Consider the following 21,813-nt stretch of genomic DNA (forward strand, 5'->3'; position numbering starts at 1 on the left):
CATGCTGCAGAATTTTAAAAGCTACCTGAACCCAGCAAGTTTGGCTGAACCTGTAACGATTTTAAAATTACCGTTAATCCATTGCTGCAGACTAGCAATGCCCAGTGAATGCATTTTTACTACTTTTGCTGTGAGGCAACATTTCAGCAAGCAGATTTGGCAGAGGCTTATTCAAAGATAATGACCACAAGATGATTCTTATTATAAATGCACACAAAGGTTTATATTGCTTTCCCACCCTTTTTTCCCCCCTGTGTCTTCAAGTCAGTATTAAGTCCTGGCGAGTGCCAAGACAAGTCCCTGGGTTTTCTTGGGAAGATTTTCAGAAGTGGTTTGCCATTGCCTCTTTTCCAGGGCTGAGAGAGATGGACTGGCCCAAGGTCATCCAATTGGCTTTATGCCTAAAGTGGGAGCAGAACTCACAGTCTCCCAGTTTGTAGCCTGCTACCTTAACCTCTACATCAAACTGGCTCTCTTATGCGGATATAATAGACTTATTTGCAGAATTGTATCTATACCATCGGAGGCATGGATCCAATCCCACAAGGCTATCTAGGTAGGTATCCAGCACTGTTTCAATAATATCCTTGAGAAAATGAAGGTGTGCATTTGCAGAACATCAAGAAAGTGTTACCCTATTACTGGTAAACTATGACTTTTGAGTAAATGCAATAAATGTGAATTCTTTAAAACTGACTTTCCAAGATATACTACAGCTACAATTCTTTTGATTGTACAACAAATTACAGCTTCATTCCTTGTTGATTATTACAACAGATTGCTACCAAATTTAGCTATTGTGTTCTGTGTTGCAATGTACAAATGGAAAGCTTTCAAGTCTTTATTTATTGTGATATGTTATTCAGACATTCCTCAGGCTAGTATGGAGAGAGAGGGCATCCTTTCTTGTATATAATAGGTATTCATTCTGTGGAATGTATTGAATTTTAAATGTCATTGGGAATTTAGATACCTGTCTAGATGCAAAGGGGGAAAATGGCAAAGTCACAGGGAGGAGTTAAGGAAAAACTTCTAATAATAAATGGCAGGTCTACCTCTGTATTTTTACCAACCTCTGCATTAATACCTGCCCCGATGAAACCATCACAAACTCCAACAAAGCCCAACAATGACAGATTTGTGCGAAGTCAATATTTTCTTCCAGATCCCTCCCTTACTCCTCCCTTGAGCAGAAAAATTCTAATTTCCATCAGAAACTTTGTAGCTGACGCATTTTGTCCCAAGTAGGATAAAGGTGCAGCGTATGCAAGATTTGCTGTACTTGCTTCCACCTAGTATCTTCAGGGGACTCTGAAAAAAACCAGACATTTTGCTGACCTTCTACCTTTTTTATTCTTTGTCTTCAACAGGGGCTGCTAAAAATCCAGAGTCATGTTTACAGCATGGTCCCCAATTTTATACTAGCAATATATGGTATACATAGAAAATGAGCTCCAGTTCAGGGTTCTTGTATGATTTATATGAATATGAATGCTATAATATGATTATGACAGTGGCTGAGTTGGAAAAGATTGCTCCACAGATCTTTTTTTTTTTAAGCAAGTTTTATTAATTTCAAAAAACAAACAAATCATCATCAACCATTACATATTTGAACCTTTTTCCATTATAGATTTAACAAGTCAGATAAAACCTTATCTTATACAATACATTTCTATATTATTTCATCTATTTCTTTCTGACTTGATTATCGTCACTCTCTTTCTATGTTTCTACAAGGTTTCACCAATACTCTCAAAGACATAAACAAACACAAACATACATATAAAAAATCTTTTAATAAAGTAACTTGGCCCCAGGTACCTCTCTTTAAATGGGCTTTAATTATATTCATGCTCATCTTACAGATCATTACTTATTTTATTTACCATTCTGTATCTTCTATATAAACTTCTCCACACATTTCACTCTTCATAATTCTATCTTATTCAATCCATCTTAGTTTAAATCATTATATTTGTATCTTTTGCCCATCCTTTATTATCCCTCTATCTCATTCCTTATATTGAGAAAAAAAAAAGAATTTCTTCTGAAATCACTAATCAGAGTATGATGCCTTTCTATCCTCTCCCTAAATTAATTAGACTAACATTTAAAATAACACCTAATACCCAATTTGATTCTGCTTGGTACATTCTATCTACTAATTTTTACTTTTAGTAACAATAAAAACAGAGTAAAAAATCAAAAATGTTTAAATACATAATATCCTCCTAAATACATAGTTAAATAATAAATCTAAATAATAAATCTTATAGCTTTCTCATTGCCTTTCCCTTCAATATTTTATTACATTTTAAAAATCAATCATTATTAAACATTTCAACATTTTAATTTCTTATTAACTCTTAAGCCATTCTAATTTTCTATTTCTAATACAAATGTTACAATACCATCTTGTGTACCTTGCAGAATCTTTTTTTTAAAAAATTATGCTTTACCCATTATCCCTAAAAGGATTCCTCTTTTCCCATCTAATTTTAAAACTTTGTGGCTTTTCTCCGCCTTTCCCCTTTCTTTCTTCCCCACCAAATCTTCCTACCCCCTTCTTCTAACCTCTATCTTGCCGGCATCCCTTCTCTGTTGTATTCCCTTTTTCTCTTGTTTGCTATCATTGTATTTATTTTGCATCATATTTTTCTCTTTCTTAAATGTTTTTTAGATCTTAAATCCTTCATTTTCCTCGCTTTCTTCCTTCCTTCTTTCTTAGATGAATTTTGGGATTCATTGAAGATGGCGTCTTCATCTTCTTCTTGTTGTTCTTCAGCTTCCATCTGTATTGTCTGTTCGTAGTTAACCAACGCCATTTCTAAAAAAAGAAAAGCTTTTTCCATACCATCTTTACAGGCTGCTTTTGTTTGCTCATATTCATCCCTCAGTTCCTCAAAAGAAAAAGCCATTATAGATCTTTTCTTTTCTTTTCCCTCTTTCTTCTCACACCAACCAAAATATTCCAAAAGAAAAATAAGACAATCCCAAAGTCCACAATCCTCAATCAGTCCAAGCCAAGCCAAAATTCCCCCTTTCTCTTCCAGGGGTAGTATCAGACAAAGGAAAAAGAAAATTCAAATCTGTGTTTTGAAGCCTTATTAAGATTTTATTTCTGTTTTCAAATCCTTAAGGCATCTCCTCCAACAAAATCCAACCAGATAAATATATTTTTTGTCCTCTCCTTCCGACTTATCCCAAAAGCTAGTTTTACCTGAAAAAAAAAAACAGGTTTCTCAATATCCATTTATTAATTCCATCGGGGGGAGAGTAAACTTTCCTTTCAGCACCTCAGAATTGCCGCTTATTTTCTCTTGTGGAAAGAATCCTCCAAAAAGCCATAATTTTCAGGAATTAAATTAAATATATCTTAGAGTCCTGGGTCGACCAAGAAGACTTTCACTTTTAAAAACTTTCTCCTCTTCCTCCAGCGCATACTTGCCCAGCTGCCGGCTTCTTTGTGGCGGCCATTACGGACCGCCGCTGCACCGTCTTGGTAAAAGGAGGTTCTGCCGGCTAGGGAGGGGTCTGCAGCACCCCCAAACCCTTTCCGGAAGATCTTATAACTATAAACTCTGTTTTTACAAAATAATATTTCTCAAGATTGCTCATGGACTAAATAACTTTCCTAGAAGCCTTGGACCCACCTTCAAAAAATTCCTAACTGAAGATGGCACTTGTTTAGAATTGGCAAGAACTCCATAAATATTTGCAAATACCTTTTGCAAGAAAAAGATGTTCCACACTTACAATATAAAGCAAAGTTCTACAAATCAATATGTTGGAGAGTTTGAAAAAATCTAGTTCATGAGCAAAGTACAACAAAACATTGGTAGAAATACCTACAGAGAAACAAGATTTCAAAATTTTACTAGAATAATTTAAAAGGAATCCCACCCTTCCCCAAGGTGATTTGCTTTAGGTTCAGAGAATTTGGGTCATGTACATTTGGGCACAACGCATCCTGTATACAAAGGGAAGATCTATTTTCCATGGTTCTATCATGTTCTTAATGAAACTGAGATTTTTAGTGCCCAAAAACCTAAGAAGGCTCAATCTTAAGTGTCAATTGCATGGCCCCAAAATTTAATCAGTAATCTTCTCTTCCCAATCACTCTAGTAACTGTTTATAGTATAAGCAAGATAAACTTTATTCTATTCTCTCAATCACCATAAGAGTCAAAGAACATTCAACATTCAACTATGCATTGAGTTTTGACAATCTTCTCCAACTGGAATTCATAATACTCTTTCCCATTGTCCATTTTTGCATAGATGACATGTTTTTGTTATTTGTGGGAAGCTTTGGAGATGTCCTGGAGAAACTTTCAGCAACTCATCACACCGTATGAGTTAGGCAGCACTATACATCTATTACATCAATGAAACTCCTCCCACTTACTCCTCACCTCTTGAAGCACCCAGCTATCATAAATTATGTATTCAATTTATAGATCAGTCACAATTTGGGGTGGATGGAGAAAGCCTTACAATAGACTGGGTTCACACATCACACTAAATGATAAACCTTGGTTTGCAAACCAGAGTGGTTGCTTTACATGTTAGGCAAAGAAATACTCTTATGGCCTAATATGATATGGGATCTTTTAGTAATTCTTCTTTCACTAAATTTTGATCATGAAAGAGTCTGTAATCTTGATACCAGTGCACACAGGGAGAAATGTATCCTCCTTACTCACCTGATGAAGCTGAATGGTGAGAAATTCAGGAGAGAGGGGGGAAAATTCTTCAGAAATTAGAAAATTAAGCCCGAAAGAGGACATTTTTAAATACTCTTACTTTTTGCTTTAGTAACTAGAGAGGCCCTGACATACCTGCCATCACTAAAGTACAGTAAAAACAAGATTGTTGGAGAAAGAGGTATACCAGGACCTCTTTGAAAAGCAGATTTACTTACTTACTTACTTACTTATTTACTTACTTACTTACTTACTTACAGTACACAAGCGATCTGAATCATACTGAGTCGTATTAACCCAGCAGCACAACCCAAAATGGAAATTTGCAGTAACCAGAGAGAAGGTTTGTGACTATAGCAGCGAAGATCAGCCAATAAGACCTGGACACTCCCGTTTCTGCCAAGGTTACTACCAATGAAGCAACACAAACTCTGCATACAGCATGGCCTCAGTTAGGAGAGGATGGAAAACACAACTTTCACACTCCATTTGAGAAAACCAAAGTTGGGCAGCCTTGGGGATGAAAGAAAGGTTGAGACATGAGGACATATCCTTAAAGAAAACTTAGCAAGATATATTCACATCAAACTTAGGACAATATGTTAGGATGCCAGTTGTGCATACTTCTTAAAGAAATATAACTAGTGAGCTGGGAAGCGTGACTCTGTGTGTGCCATGTTTGAATGACTTTCCTCATTTAAGCAGTCTTGTTTGTAGAGCTGTTTTGCCATGAAATCCGAGACCTGTGGGGATTAGGAAAAAGGGATTTTTCTTCTTTAGTGTCACACCAAGTTTTATATTACTGATTATCCAGAGAACTGGGAGAGGGGGTTGGGAAACAAAAGTGAAAAAGAATATAAGGAGTGGCCTCAACATTATAGGAAGACATGGCTGAAAGCATGAAAATAAGAGAGAAAATAAGAGATGGAAAATAAAATGAATCCTCAATCTGGAAGGGGAAAGAGAAATTAGCAAAAATCTAATTTTCTTAATTCTAATCTTAAATTTGGTGCATTCCTCATCTGACTGAGTTTGAGATATTTTAAAAAGTGCATATTACCTAAAGTTACATTTCAACAAGCAATTCCTTTGTTTCTATTTTCATTAATGGTTGGAGGTTTGTTTTTAAATGTCCATATTTAAACTTATACATTTTGTCTCATGCAATGCATGTTCTGTACATATCTTTTCCTAATACGAAACATCTTTTGTGATTTATTTTCACAACCATGCATATTTGGAAGTATATGTCCCCATAAACAGATTTTGTTTTATAGCTGGAAGACAATACAGTAACATTTCAAGAAGTGCAAATTTCAAAGGAATGTTGTTATTATTTTTTGTTGCAAATCTGTTCACATTAAAATGCAAAGTGAATACATTTTCCCCATTTCCTGGTTTGAAGAGGTTTATCCAGTCAAAGCTCAAAAGTATATTGTTGGTGAAGAAAAGGGTCTCATTTCATATTTAATTTGGAGCAGAGGGGACATGCAGCCCCTGAATCCTGTTTTTCCAACCCTTGAGGTTTGACCTGGTTGCAATTCCTGAAAAATAATAATACTGTTTGCTGTTATGAGGAGTAAATCCTAAAATAAGCATAACATGATCAAAAAGCAATACACACATACACAGATAATTCTACTGGTCCTGTCTACATAAATGGCATTGACCCAACCATTTTGTATTATTGCTTTACTATTACATACTACAGAGAAGAACTAGACATTATAAACTTTGGCCAACAGTTCTCAATGGAAAGTGATATGAATGGAAAATGTTAAATGTGGTTGATAGGCATTTACAGGCATTTGGCAAGCTAAGCATAATTTTCAAGAACAACCACCCCCTATGCCCAAAGAAAAAAGTTTTCAATTAGTGTGTGCACCTTGTTCTAACATATGCTAACGAAACATGGACACTAACCTCACAATTGATACAAAAGCTACAACTGGTGCAAAGAGGCATGGAAAGATACATGTTTGGCATCAAAAGACAAGATAGAAAGACCTGCACATGGATTAGAAAACAAATGAAAGTATACAATATCATCAAAAGAGTAAAAGAATTGAAATTGAAATGGGCTGGTCACATAGTGAGAAGAACTGATGGCAGGTGGACCAAAGCAGTCATAGAATGAATCCCACTTGATAAAAAGTATCCACAAATCAGACATAAAATAAGACGGAGCGACAACATCAGCAAATATGGTGGGCCCAATTGGCAAAAGGAAGCTCAGGACCATATTGGTTGGAAACATGTGGAAGATCCCTTCATCCTGCAGTGGATAGACAATGGCTAGAATGAGGAGGAGGATGAAGATGAGGATGGAGGAGGAGGATGAATGTTTACAGACCTTACTCCTTCAATGTTAAGTGTATCCCCCTCCCCAAATTGTGAAGTGTATCCCTTAGCCATAAAAAGTCTTTCAGAGCTTCAGACCCCAACATATTTTGTCCAATACATTAACTTTGCATAAAGTTTTAATAATTCTATCTGAGGTCTAATTGTTTTCATTGACTGCTTATTACCAGATAGATATTCCACATTCTTTACAACTGAGCGAATCGATGACCTGAAGCTACCGCTACCCCATTTCTTATTCTACTTGAAGATTTCTCAAAGCCTATAAACAAAGTAAGGAAGCCCTACCTCAAGTCTCTTTCTGAACTCTATCCTCGGTATTTGATTGCCGGACTAATCAGAGTGGAAAGCGTTTTGCAGGGTGAAGGGTCTGCTTTCCTTCAGAAACAAACTTTTTAAAAAATCCAGTCAATTAGAGTTGGAGGCTTAGGCTACCATTTATCTCATGAAAAAGGGGATTAAAGCCTTCTGATAATTTATAAAGTGCCTATAAAGGGGAGGCTGAGCTTTTATCGGTGCTTTCAGGCAGCATAAAGCACGCAAAGCCCATGTCTAAAACCGCCCAGGACTGCACTGCAGAAGATGACTGCTAATAAGCTGGAACTCCAAAACTGATCCAGGGAATTCACTTGCAGAAATCCTTTGGATCTTTATCAAGTTTGTTAGAAGACATGGTCTCTGGTAGGCTGCCATTTCCCATTGGGAGCATTTGAGCTCTGACCATAAGCTGTATCGTGGAAACATTAGCAAATACTCTCATGAGAAAAATAAATAAAGTACCATGGATTTAAATCTGTCAAAAATGAATTTAGACACAAATAGACAAGGATCATGTGCAGTACATGGCCTAATTTCATTTAAGGTTGAGGCTAGCTTCAACAAGCCCCTGGCAGTGCGCAACTCAGTCCTCCCATAGTCGTTGTGAAATGTTTTGAATAGTTCCAAAAAGCTGCTTTGGAGCACATGTGAAGCCAAATGGGATCATGATTCAGCCCCATGTTTCCAAGAAAAAACATAGCTACCTTAAAGCATTATAACAAGCGGAAAATTTGCTCTCCTGTGTGCTCCAAATCACATTTTTTATTTATTTCCAAAATACTGTATAGCCCTGGTAGCTATCTTCCCCTAACAGAATACAGTATAACAGAGTTGGAAGGAACCCTGGAGATTCTCTTGTCCAAGCCCCCTCAAACAGGAGACCCTATATCATGTCAGTTAAATGGTTATCCAATCCTTCTTTACAACTTCCAGTGATGATCATCCACAACTTCTGAAGGCAAGCCATTTCATTGATTGATTGTTTTATATCTGGAGAAGAACTAGATAGTGGTAGACTACTACATATACCTTGGCCAACAGATCTCAGTGGAAGGTGATACAGTAAAGGAAATTGAATGGTGCATTAAATGTAGTTGGCAGGCATTCAGCAAGCTAATCATAGTTTTCAAGAACAACCTCCCCCTGTGCCTGAAGAGAAAAGTTTTTGATCGGTGTGTGCTACCTGCTCTAACATATACCAGTGAAACATGAACATTAACCTCACAATTGATACAAAAACTTTTAAGAGTGGTGCAAAGAGCCATGGAAAAATACATGCTCAGCATTACAAGACAAGATAGAAAGACCTGCACATGGATTAGAGAACAAACAAAACTCTCTACTCAAGAGAGTTTAAAAAATAGAAATGGAAATGGGCTGGTCACATAGCAAGAAGAACTGAGGGTAGGTGGATCAAGGCAGTCATAGAATGGATCCCACTTGATAAAAAAAAAGTGTTCACAAAACAGACCTAAAATAAGATGGAGCAACAACATCAGTAAGTACGGTGGGCCCAATTGGCAAAAGGAAGCTCAGGACCATATTGATTGGAAACATGTGAAAGAGGCCTTCATCCTGCAGTGGGTAGACAATGGATAGAATGAGGATGAGGATGGAGGAGGAGGAAGAGGAGGAGGAGGATTGTGTAAACTTATTTTTCCCTAAAAAAAAAAAAAATCAGTCTTCCATTTTACGATGGCTGTAATGTCTATCATCATCTTATGGATCAATATCCTTGTAGAAGAATACAATTCTTTCCAGTTCTCTGCACAATCACATTTCACTGAAAACACTCAGATTACTAAGTCAGGGATAGAAGTGGAGGAAAGGCGCTATCTAGATGGCAGGCCCTCAAATTTTATATACACAAGTTACTCTTTAAAAACTGACCCATAGGGAAGAATAATTATTGAGCATCCAATTATCTGGAAGTTATATATGATGCATATGTGACCGCCAATACAGTAGCATGTGATGATATGTGGAGTGAGTTGTGAAATACAATGAGCTTTGTGGCATAGTTTCTAGGATTATTTGGATTCCAAGCATCCTTAGCTTTTGCATTGTGTGGCTTAAAGCTTATGGTTCTGCCAGAGCTGTTTAAAAATCATTCAGCAGCACAAATTTCTGTTTCACATGACCTTCATGCAAACATCCTCATTCTTGTCTTTCTTGCTTGTGGAAGGCAGACAAAAACGATCTAGTTATCACGGCTGTTGGAATGTCAGTATATCCTACTAAGTGATTGAACTAATTGAGTCGCAGTGAAAGAACATGCAATATGTTAAATTGCCTTGCAGGAAGGTAACTTGTAAGACATCACCTGAAAAAAAAGATAAGATAAAACACTGGATTCCCGTTAAAACATTATTTTGCACTGTAGCTAGTTACTGTCCTTGGTCTAAGAGTTTCTTATCTATAGTTAAGCTTCCCTAACCAATGGTGAGCAATTTCTCTATGTGCTGACAACACAGGCAACAAATCTTAGAAATCCTCTCAACGTGGCCCTTCCATTCTCACAACAGTACAATAGAACTAGATTTTCACTAAATGGATCCAAAATATAATAATTTAAGTCAGGTCATTTGTGCCCAAGTTAAACTCGGGATTTTGCTCTATGATCCATTTGCTTAGTTTTGTAGGTAACTGTGATACTCTCAGGATTCTTCTCCAACATCAAATTTCCAAAGTATTAACACTCTCCTGCTTCCTCCAAGTCCAGGGTCACAGGGAAAACCATTGCCTGTACAATTCTCATATCTGTAGGTACAGACGTATGTAGGCAAGGAGAGAAGCAACTTAGAACTAAGAAGAAATTTCCTGACATTTAGAATAATTAATCAGTGCAACAATTGCCTTCAGAAGTTGTGAATGCTCCAACATTGGAAGTTTTTAAGAGATTGGACAACCATTTGTCTGAAATGGTATAGGATGTGATGGCGAACCGTTTCGGCACCGAATGACCAAACCAAAATGTGTGTTCATGTGCATGCAAGTGCGTGCACCAGAGCACCGGACACCTGAAGACCAGCTGGCCGATGTGTGCATGCCTATTTTTTTGGCCATTTTTGATCCATTTTCAAGCTGTTTTTCAGACCATTTTCAACAGCTTGGAAACTGTGACTATCCTCAGCCAACCCAAGTCCAAAAACGCTGGGGAATTTCTGGAAGCCTGGCACAAATTAGCCATCAATAGACACATAGACAAAAACAATATCTACATGCCATGTAAAAGAGACAATCAACAAGCCAAAAAGGAAAGAATGATATTGAGTCTCCTGCTTGATCATGCAGATGGACAAGAAGATCTCCAAAAGTCCCATCCAACTTTCTTATTCTATTAGGGGCAGATAACCACCAGGGCTAGGCAGCATTTTGGAAAATATCAATAAACACATAGACATAAACAGTATCTACATGCCATATAAAAGAGACAATCAACAAGCCAAAAAGGAAAGAATGATATTGAGTCTCCTGCTTGATCAGGCGGATGGACAAGAAAATCTCCAAAAGTCCCATCCAACTCTCTTATTCTATTAGGGGCAGATAACCACCAGGGCTAGGCAGTATTTTGGAAAATATTTAGATATTCTTATCTAAGGTTGCATTGCTATTTTGCAGTGGGATATAAATGTAATATAAATAAACAGCTTGGTGGGGAAGGGAGTGCAGGATGGAAAGGAAATAAGACCTTTTCTCTTATTCAGAGTAGTGAATTAACATTATATTCTTTCCTGCCTAGGAGCCTGGAATATTGCAAGAATTACTAAGATAATGGACGCCTAGGCTCATTAGCTTTGACAAGCTAGTGTTTATGAAGCACTCAGAACACTTGAAACATCCTGCAATAAATGCTGAGAATTTTATTATTTTTCACTAGAACTCCCATCTCCTGGTGATTGGCTCAAAGTCACCCAGCCACTTTCACGGCTAAGGAAAGACTAGTCTTTTTCTACCCAGCTTAGTGGCATTATAGGAATGCAATGTCTCCAAATCTCTTTCTTCCCTAATTAATAAACAAGTTCAGACTTGAAAAATAGTGGCTCCAAAAGCTTTGAAATATCTTTTTCCAAAAGAAGCCCATCAACCAGGAATTTACATCTACTGTTTTGTGAATCAGAACAGCATATATAGGTAAGATAGTCACCATTGATTTCCTATCACATTTCTGTGAGTAGGGCTACCTAAGGGGGTGCCAAAAGGTAGCAAAAGGGATTGGAACAGAAAGTATTGATAATCCATGAAGTTTTGTGCCATGTTCCACAGAAGCAGAAAAACTAGATGATCACCAGGACAAATTATTCGTTCACATCCTATGTGCTACCATCTCAATTTATATGGATGAAAAGAGTAATAGACTGAAATCTTCAAAAGAAATCCAGTGTTACAGAAGTGAATGTCAATTTATATATGTAGCTAGAACTCATCATTTCCCAGTGTTTAGTCTGTGTTTAGGTTTATACTTCTAGCAATCTTCATCTTTTGTCTCTTCAAATAATGTCGCAGAATTTAATTTATTTTCATTTTTGTCCCTCAGAAAATTTTTCAAACCTTTAACAAGCCCGTTTAGTAATTCCAACACAGAAAATTACAAAAAGTAAATATCCTCTAAATTAGCAATAGCACTTAGACTTATATACCGCTTTACAGTGCTTCACAGCCCTCTCTAAGCAATTTACAGAGTCAGCCTCTTGCCCCCACCAATCTGGATCCGACCTCAGAAGGATGGAAGGCTGAGTCAGCCTTGGGCCTGTTGAGATTTGAACTGCCAAATAGCAGGTAGCCAGTAGTCAGCAGAAGTAGCCTGCATTACCACACTCTAACCACTGCGCCACCATGGCTCATTGTAAAGTTTAGCTCCTTTTAGTTCTTTCTAGTCCAATTTTTCATTTTTTCATCTTACTATTCTTTTTTTAAATCAAAAGCATTTTCCCACAGGAAGATATTTTTATAATTAATTCCAAAATTGTATTTAAAATGTATCCCCGACATCTCTAAAACTCCCCCACCCTTACATATATGCTGGTTCCTCCCCACTCTACCTTCACCTTATAGGTCCAGTGAGCAGTCTCATCTCCCAAGGAGGCATCAGAGACTGCAGTGGGAAGATGTCCAGATCTGTGGGGAGCAAGATGGGAGATCTCATACAGGTGTAGTGGGGTTCTGGACCTCTTCCTCCTGGGCCACTTCACAACTCCCAGTTGCAGTCTGGCCAGTCACTAGATAGGGCCCTCCCCGCCCCCAACAGGCATAACGCTTGGTGCTGCCCATTTTGAGATTCAGATTCATTCTCCTCATCAGAACAATCCTGATTCTAGTGTCCAAATTCAGTTGGCGGTAGAATTGTCTTCTCCCAGGCAAGATGGAAGAGTTTAGTTTTGAGTTTGGTCAACTGTAGAGTTCCCATCAAGGTCACCCAGTGCCCCATTTATGAGCAGATCCAGTCCACTAATTTTATTAAGCACACCATGGCAACTGAGCTCGAACACATCAGAATTTGTACAATTGCTGGTAATTAGACATGGTACCTACAACAAGCATACCGAGGTCAACTGCTCAAAAGATCTGGGATACTGTCAGCCTTCAAGATTTTCTCTTTTTTTCCCCCTTTGCTTTGCATCTTTCGGCTGTCATAAGTAATGGGGGAGGAGGGGGGATATGGTTATGGGAAGTGAGCTCTTTATCAAAATATGTCAAGGTCAACGGACAGAGCCCTCATCACCACCTGGAGATGCCCACATGATGATATACGCAACTTTTAATTGGATGAGCCAATTGAACTATTGGGGGTGGGAATGTTGCCATCACTTTGTATATGTGATTTACGTGCCCATTTTCTCAGATTCAGAATTCTTTTGTTGCTACCACTTGATTTCCAGTAAAAGATATCTTTTCTCTAATTAATGGAGTCTAAGTATTTCTTTCTTGGATTTTGAATGGAGCACGAGCTGACATTATTCTGAATCTGAGAAAATTAATCTGGAGGCATTTCTTAGAAGGGGCAAAACACCCATTTGAGGTGTGGACGGATCATAAAAATTTGGAGGCTTTGAAAACACCTCGGAAGCTGTCTCCCAAGCAAGTTCGCTGGGCGCAGTACTTTAAGTGCTTTAATTTTTCATTGAAGTACATTCCAGGGGGAAGAACTTCATGGTGAATGCTTTATCTAGATTACCTCAATATAATAGTTCTCACCAAGAAGTGGTTCAGATTCCCAAGAGCTCTACATGTATACAAGTGTTAGCACATAGAATAATAGAGTTCGAAGGGACCTTGGAGGTCTTCTAGTCCAACCGCCTGCTCGAGCAGGAGACCCACCAGGGTGTCTGACTTTAGAACTTTAAGGCTCCTGGACCTCAGTTCCCGGAATTCCCCAGCAACCCTTGCTGCCTGGTGAATTCTGGGAGTTGAAGTCCACACGTCTTAAGTCCACTCCTCCCTATACTATTCCAGACAAATGACTGCCCAATGTCTTCTTAAAATCCTCCAGTGATGGAGCACGCACAACTTCTGGAGGCAAGTTGTTCCACTGATTAATTGCTCTCACTCTCAGGGAGTTTCTCCTTAGTTCTAAGTTGCTTCTCTCCCTGCTCAGTTTCCATCCATTGCTTCTCGTCCTGCCTTCAGGTACTTTGTAGAATAGGGGTCCATCATTGCTTAGACATCATCAGGCTGAAAAAAAAAAATCCCTGTGACATGGCTGCCCTTGAGGATGTCCCATAGACAGACATTCATGTTCACGGAATTGCAAAAATTACAATAGACTATACAAACAGCATGCCATGTCTAAGTACCAGCAATTGTACAAATTCTGTTGCATTCAAGCTCAGTTGCTGTGGTGTGCTTAATAAAATTAGTGGGCTAGATCTGCTCATAAATGGGGCACTGGATGATCTTGACTGGAACAGTGGAATTGACCAAGGTTTTTTTTTATGTATACTAGCAGATAACCTGGTGTTGGCCAGGTATTTATTTATCCCAATCCTGTATTAAACAGGCCTCCCTCCTTCCATTAACGTCTCCGCAATTCCTGAAGAGACGATGGCACGCCCCCTTGTGAAGTACTGTGAAGCAACTGTGATGGCAACTTCACTGTGCTATAGGTTGTATCATCACAGAACACACACCAGAACACACACCCCGAGGGGTGCTAGGGGTGTCTTACCCCCACAGTATTTGTTTCCTGAGAGTAAGTCGTCTGTGTACCAAGTTTGGTTGAAATTTCTCGAGGCGTTCCAGAGTTATGCTGGAAAATATATATATACACATATACAGCCATTTTTATAGAGAGAGATTTTCTCCTCTTTCCAATCCCATTCACCTATTCCAGTAGCAATTAACATGAGTTTAATACAGGTAGTCCTTGACTTACAACAGTTCATTTAATGACCATTCAAAGTTACAACAGCACTAAAAAAAGTGACTTAGCAACAGAAATGTTGGACAAAACTGTGGCCGTAAGTTGAGGAGCACCTACATTCATTGTATTGTATTTGTGCAGGAGTAAGATACTGAGACTGATCGTTGGAATGCTCTCACTTCTCCATGTAAACTTATTCTACTTTTCCCATTCTTACTAGCTATATTATGAGGGAGGTTGTCTGTTATTGTGTGCTGATGTACACAGATGCTTGTTCACATTTTCAGCATTGTATTTATTGATTTATATTTCTTATTTCTTAACATACATAAGAAAAAAAGCTAACCCTGAAGGTATGCGCGGGGTGTAGGTGAGCAAGAGAGTAAGAGAAGAAAAATCTGCCAACAAATAAGGAATTGGAAAGTGCTCTCCAGAAACCGTTAAACAGGAACAGGGTGGAAAACAAGAGTTTTAGCATTTAGTTAAGCAGTTAAAAATCTGTCTGATCTCTGCTTTGAGTTTGCCTTGAGAGCTCAGTCTGACATTCGGCAGCCCCTACTCAGAGCTCAGCTTGGCGCTCAGCCTAGACCTTGGCAGCCATTCTGCCCAATGGCTTGCAATAACTTAAGGAGCAACCAAATTGCACAAAATCCCCAACATGGGCCAAAACCTTTGAAGGAAAGCAAGGAATATAAAGAGTCTGAATAAGTCAAAGCCTAGGGAACTTGATTGCATGGCTAAGTCAGAACACAACGACTGGTAACTAATCTCATCCAACTGGGCCAAAAGCATTGCCCTGTTTGGAGAAAGTATCAGGCACAATAAAGTATTAGGTGGAGTTTTTTGTCCAACCTGTTGTGGGTCCGCTTATCATAATGTCCGCTTATCATACCCTTAAAGTCATGGAATCAATTATTAACCAATCCATCATCCTTCACTTAGAGACAAATAACCTACTCTCCAATAAACAATTTGGTTTCAGGGAAAAACTATCCTGTAATCTGCAACTCTTACACTGCAAAAACATATGGACGACACAACTCGACCAGGGCAAAACAATAGACGCAATCTACATAGACTTCTGTAAAGCCTTTGATTCAGTGGTACACGACAAACTACTCTAAAAATAAAATCCTATGGTATCTCTGGACAACTGAATAACTGGATAGAAGCATTCCTGTCAAACAGACAACAAATGGTCAAAATCGGGAGCGTCCTATCAAATCCAGTACCTGTCAATAGTGGTGTTCCCCAAGGCAGTGTTCTAGGACCAACTCTCTTCATACTCTACATAAACGACCTCTGTGATCATATTAAGAGCAATTGCGTTCTCTTCGCTGATGATGTAAAGCTGTTCAATACCACAGAACAATACTGCTACCCTACAAAAAGATCTTGACTATGTATCCGAATGGTCAAACAAATGGCAACTTCAAATCTCAACAAATAAATGCTCTGTCTTACATATTGGCAAAAAAATCAGAAAATAAAATACAAGCTGAATAGTCAAGATCTTGTTGATGACCCAAAAGCTCTGTAAAGGACCTTGGAATGCTCACCTCTAATGATCTAAGTGCTAGAGCACACTGCAACTACATAGCCAAAAGGCATTAAGAGTTGTTAACCTAATCCTACGTAGCTTTTTCTCTGGTAATATCACACTACTAACCAGAGCATACAAAACATTTGCTAGACCAATACTCGAATACAGTTCATCAGTCTGGAATCCACACTACATTATCTGATATTAGCACAATTGAGAAAGTCCAGAAATATTTCACAAGAAGAGTTCTCCACTCCTCTACTCGCTGTAGAATTCCTTATGCCACCAGACTTGAAATTCTAGAACTAGAAAACCTTGAATTACGCCGTCTTCGGTCTGACTTAAGCATGGTATACAAAATCATACATTGCAATGTCCTACCTGTCAATGAATACTTCAGCTTCAACCATAACAACACAAGAGCACACAATAGATACAAACTCAAAGTAAACCGCACCAAACTTGATTGCAGGAAATACGACTTCAGCAATAGAGTGGTCAATGTCTGGAATACTCTACCCGACTCTGTAGTTTCTTCCCCAAACCCCAAAAACTTTAACCTTAGATTGTCTACTATTGACCTCACCCCTTTCCTAAGAGGTCTGTAGGGGGCGTGCATAAGCGCACCAAGCGTGCCTACCGTCCCTGTCCTATTGTTTCTCTTATTCTTTTATTTTTCTTATATGTAACCATTTCATGTATCCACAACTATGTATACATTTATACTTATTATCTTGTAAACAATTGGCAAATCAAATAAATAAATAAAATAAATAAAAATAAATAAATAAATAAATCATCTAAATAACCTCTATGCTTCCTTCCTTCTCCTGATATTACATGGCATAACTTGATTGCAGTCACTGACCAGTATAAACTAACCAATGCAAAAATTGCAATTATCTAACATCTATCCATCTATCTATCTATCTATCTATCTATCTATCTATCTATCTATCATCATCTATCTATCATCTGTCTGTCTGTCTGTCTGTCTGTCTTAAAACTAAGACTTATTCTGAAAGGTAAATTGGTGTGGTTGGTGTGGGAAGCTTAACCATCAATTGCAGTTTGAGCTGATTATATTGATTCTTTATATTTGTCCCTAAATTAGTCAAGAACAGGCCTGTATTCTCAAGTCTATAGCATCTTTTAGTCCTAGCATTCCTCCCACCCCCCAAAGCATTTCAATCTCCTTTTGCCATTCTTCCATTTCACTCTCCTTGTGACACCAGGTTGTAAATGAAAGCCAGTCACTGGTTTAACATTTTTGGGAGGGTAGGGTGGGGGGTATAGACCAGTTGTTTAGTTGCCAGCTCCAATATTAGGTGGAATGTTAGGAATGTTAATGCAGGTTTTTATCTTTGGAAGATAGTTTGTGATAGGAAGAGGAAAATTTTAGTAATTTTTTTTTTAACTAGTAGTAAAAAAAAAACAGGAAAAAGAAAATACAACTGAATAAAAGGATGCAAATTATGGATGGTTCTTGATGGAGATGACTATTTTTGATTTGATTTGTTTTGCTTTCTGTAGCTCATTCTCGTAATAGATGTTATCAGACAGTGAAGTCAGATGGTGTTGGATAAATTAGTGAGAATTGGGTAAGGTTGAGGGGGTCTGCTCTTGGATTCATCCCTAGACTTGCCTGTGAGCCACTGGGGACAGAATGGCTTTTCCTGAAAGCTCAAGATTGATTGATTGATTGATTGATTAGATATGAGCCACTTTGGCAGGGCAGCCAGGAAAACTGAGGAACCAGATTTGGTAGCATGAAAGGAAGTACTCAAAATGCATGATAATGGAACAAAAAGAATTTGGTGTCTTGGCAGGGACACCAATCAATGACTACTTCAGCTTCAACTGCAACAATACAAGAGCACACAACAGATATAACTCAATGTTAACTGCTCCAAACTTGATTGCAGAAAGTACGACCTCAGCAACAGAGTGGTCAATGCCTGGAATGCACTACCTGACTCTGTTGTTACATCCTCAAACCCCCACTCCTTTAACCTCAAAACTATCCACTATTGAGCTCACCCCATTCCTAAGAGGTCTGTAAGGGTGTGCATAAGTGCACCATCGTGCCTCCCGTCCCTGTCCTATTGTCCCCATTTAATCGTATCTATTTTCTGTATTCTTACTCATGTTTATACTTATACCTATTATTTTGTAAGCGATTGACAAATCAAATAAATCAAAGAAAAAATAAAATAAATATCAGGGAAGGTATCAATCGTTGATCCTTGGCGCTAGCTACTCCAGAAGACTTTTTGGAGCTGATCTGCAAAATTAGATGAGCTGGAAAAGATCTAATCAGACTGAGTGCAACACATTTTCCAAGTGACCACCAATAAGGATTGGGGAGAGTATTTCTCCTGCAGGGACAGGACATCACTATTGGGAGAACCTTGTAATTTAATGCATACTAGTGTTATGGTATGTATGAAAGGGCACAGAAAAACATCAGGAAAAATTGGAGTATGTTAATAGGGACATAAATGAATTGCTTCAGATGATTAGTTAGACTAAGTAGTTAATATTAGATGAAAAAGTGATTGGGTGGATAATACCAAGCTAGATTGTTAGAAGTATACTGCACGTGGCAATTAATGTTGTTAAGGTGTGTGGTGATGTGAGGAAGGACATGGGAGAGGGCCAATTTGACTCTTGGGGGGGGGTGGTATTTGACAGGTGCTCAAATTGGGATCATGATTTGTAGTCATGCATCCTGAATACGCCATGTTTATCCCTGTCCCCTATTTTTCATTTATACATTAATTTTTATTACATAATCACAAGTATATTTTGTGTTTATTACAGTTGTTTGGTTCATCCATTCTTGAAGAAGCCCTCCCTGGAACTAGACAACTACCAACTGTCCATTTTTCTATTTTTCCAACTCTGACTTTTCTTTTTTGTAGAGGTTGTGGAAATGATGGCTCAGGACCCTAAATGAAGTGGATTACTTCGACCCTTATTAGTCAGAGTTCAGGTCTGGATATGAAAGAGAGGGAGAGCATTTGATCTCTGTGGCTGAAGACTTGTGTCAAAATCAAGATGGGGGTTTTTAGACCACTCTGTGGCTTTTGATATCATTGACCTTTGAATCCTGATACAACGAGCTACAGGGCTGGAAACTGGGAGTCCTGTTTTACAGTGGTTCCGTTCCTACTTTAGTGGCCAGTTCCAATAATTGGTAACTGGGGAGGAGTGATTGGCCCCTTGGTTGCTCTTTATGGGGTGCCATAGGGGTCAGTGTTCTCTTTCCTCTTATTTCACAGTTATAGCCACAAGGAAAAATTATCCAGTTGTTCAGGGTTCCCTATCATCAGCATGTATAGTGTGAGCCTGGGGTCTACTGAAGATGCTGTAGACATTTTGTCCTAGTACCTGGAACTGATACAAACTAGATGGAAGAGAACTTAAAGTGAACCCTAGACTACTGTTTGCATATCAGAGTTCTTCTATGCCCCCTGTATTGTCTCTTGATGAGGTAGTGTTCCCCATAAACGAGTTTGTCCATGACTTAGGTGTCCTTCTTGGGTGACACCAGATGCCTTTTGAAGTTTAGGTTAGTTTATTTTGGCAGTTGGTGTAATTTTATAAAATTGCTGTCTTGGTTTATGTTGTGAGACACTGAGAATCAGTATATGGTTGCTTTGGTCTATAAATATTATATATGCATACACAGAGTTGGGCGGGATATAGGTTTTATATACTTATAAATACTGTATATAAATTTTGTATCCCACATGATTCTCAAAGATGGCTCACAACAAATTACAATTAATCATTAAAACAAAATAAAGAAAAAAGATGGCAAGCACAATGAAATAAGAGGCCTCACTCTCTCTAACTGAAGGCCTGGATGAAGAGCTAGATCTTCATGGTTCTTCTAAACAACAGTAGATTGGGATTCATCCAAATACACAAACATACACACATACAACACACACACACACACACGTCTGCATGTATTCATGTCCACATGGATGGTTCTAGCTGATGACCTCATTGAGGCCTACTCAGGGAAAAGCACTCCTCTTTGCCTTCTTAGACTTCTTGGTGGTCTTTGCTACCTTCTGGATTGCCTGCAAGAACCATAACTCAGGCCAGGATTTTCATGGAATCCATTCCTACCTGTGGGGGCAGCACTCAAGTCCTTGGTGCTCCAGTATAGGGTTCCATATAGCCAGTACAGGCTTGGCATTTAGTATTATACATATAAGCAGCTTCATAACAAAGCATAACATTCATCTTTTTAACCCTGATCAAGCAGAACAATAGAAATGTGACACCTTTGCTGAGCAGAGTGAGAAAAGTTGTTTGCTATTTAAAACAAATTAGCTATGGATATTTGTATTCCATGACTGGATTAGAACGTGGGCATAAAGCAAATAAATCTGAGCATACCTGCAGACAAGAAGAAGTCATTTTCAGGCATTTTTTCCAAGACATTAGATAACTAAACATACTCTTTCTCACTCTGGTACATTCTAGCTTTGTTGGACTATAAGAACTACAATTTCTACAGCTATTTACTTGGGTGTGTACAAGTTACTTGAAGGCTGTTTTTCCTCTTTTCAATTATTCCATTGAAATTTCACGGGGTGGATTAGCCATGACGTTGTTGTTTGTGTCCAGCTGTCATCTATGAGAGTGGTGCTAATGTCTTTCCTCAGAATGACGGAAGCTCCAATAGAGCCCTCACAAATCATTTTTTAAAAATAAACTTTATTAGTCTTTTGTGTATTTTAAAAATAAAATATAAAATAAATATGACATTAACAGTTTTGTGACATTCATACATTTCTCTTTTGTGCATATTTACAAATATATACAATTTTGTGCGAATATATACTGTACATTTAATCTATTAGTTGCTTATCTTTAATTCCTTCTTTTTCTATCTGTCTTAGTTCGGTCCAATTATACCATTTTCCCCAAATTCTATAGTATTCAGACTCCTCTTTCTCTTGTACCATTAAGGTCAATTTGTCCATTTCAGCACATGCCATTATTTTTTTGAATAATCAGTTCATTTGAGGATATACAGTTGTGCTTCCAGAATTGAGTATAAGCTATTCTAGCAGCCATTAAGATGTGTAATACAATATATTTTATATTTTCCCACATTTCTTTTTAAATATCCCTAACAGAAATTGTTATATATTTGCATACTTACTTATGATGGGTTGGTCTGTGGCAGTGGGAGATTTGAAGACCCGGCATTGGCCACGAGCCGGGAGCAGCCGGCTATAAGAAAGGCTGCTGCAGTTTCGCCAGGCGCTCAATCCTAGAAGAAAATAAAGAGTAGAAAAAGTCAACTGGGTCCCGAGTCTCTTTCCCGCGATGCAACACTGGCGACGAAGCTGGGATACTGAGACAAAGGAACCCAGTTGAGTACGTGGCAATGAAGACCGAGTGAGACGAAATGGCTGGAAACAACTCGCCACTCGCACCGTTCAACCCAACAACCGAAGACTGGGAATCGTACATCGACCAATTCCTCATGTTCC

The 21,813-nt window shown here is 38.3% G+C and overlaps 1 long non-coding RNA gene across 1 annotated transcript in view; it reads right to left on the reverse strand.

Moving 5' to 3' along the window:
• Nucleotides 1–6,034: 6,034 nt before the first annotated feature.
• LOC148132829 (uncharacterized) overlaps nt 6,035–21,813 on the reverse strand; it is a 121,590-nt gene continuing 105,811 nt past the window's right edge. The window contains exons 3-4 of the long non-coding RNA XR_015746926.1: nt 21,480–21,590; nt 6,035–6,253 (exon numbers count right to left, since the gene is read on the reverse strand). This is a non-coding gene — a long non-coding RNA (uncharacterized LOC148132829). The remainder of the gene's footprint in view (nt 6,254–21,479; nt 21,591–21,813) is intronic.

Source organism: Notechis scutatus, chromosome 1 (assembly GCF_049901735.1).
Source record: "Notechis scutatus isolate UNSWTSFEM ecotype Mainland chromosome 1, rNotScu1.2, whole genome shotgun sequence".
Taxonomy (NCBI): Eukaryota; Metazoa; Chordata; class Lepidosauria; order Squamata; family Elapidae; genus Notechis; species Notechis scutatus.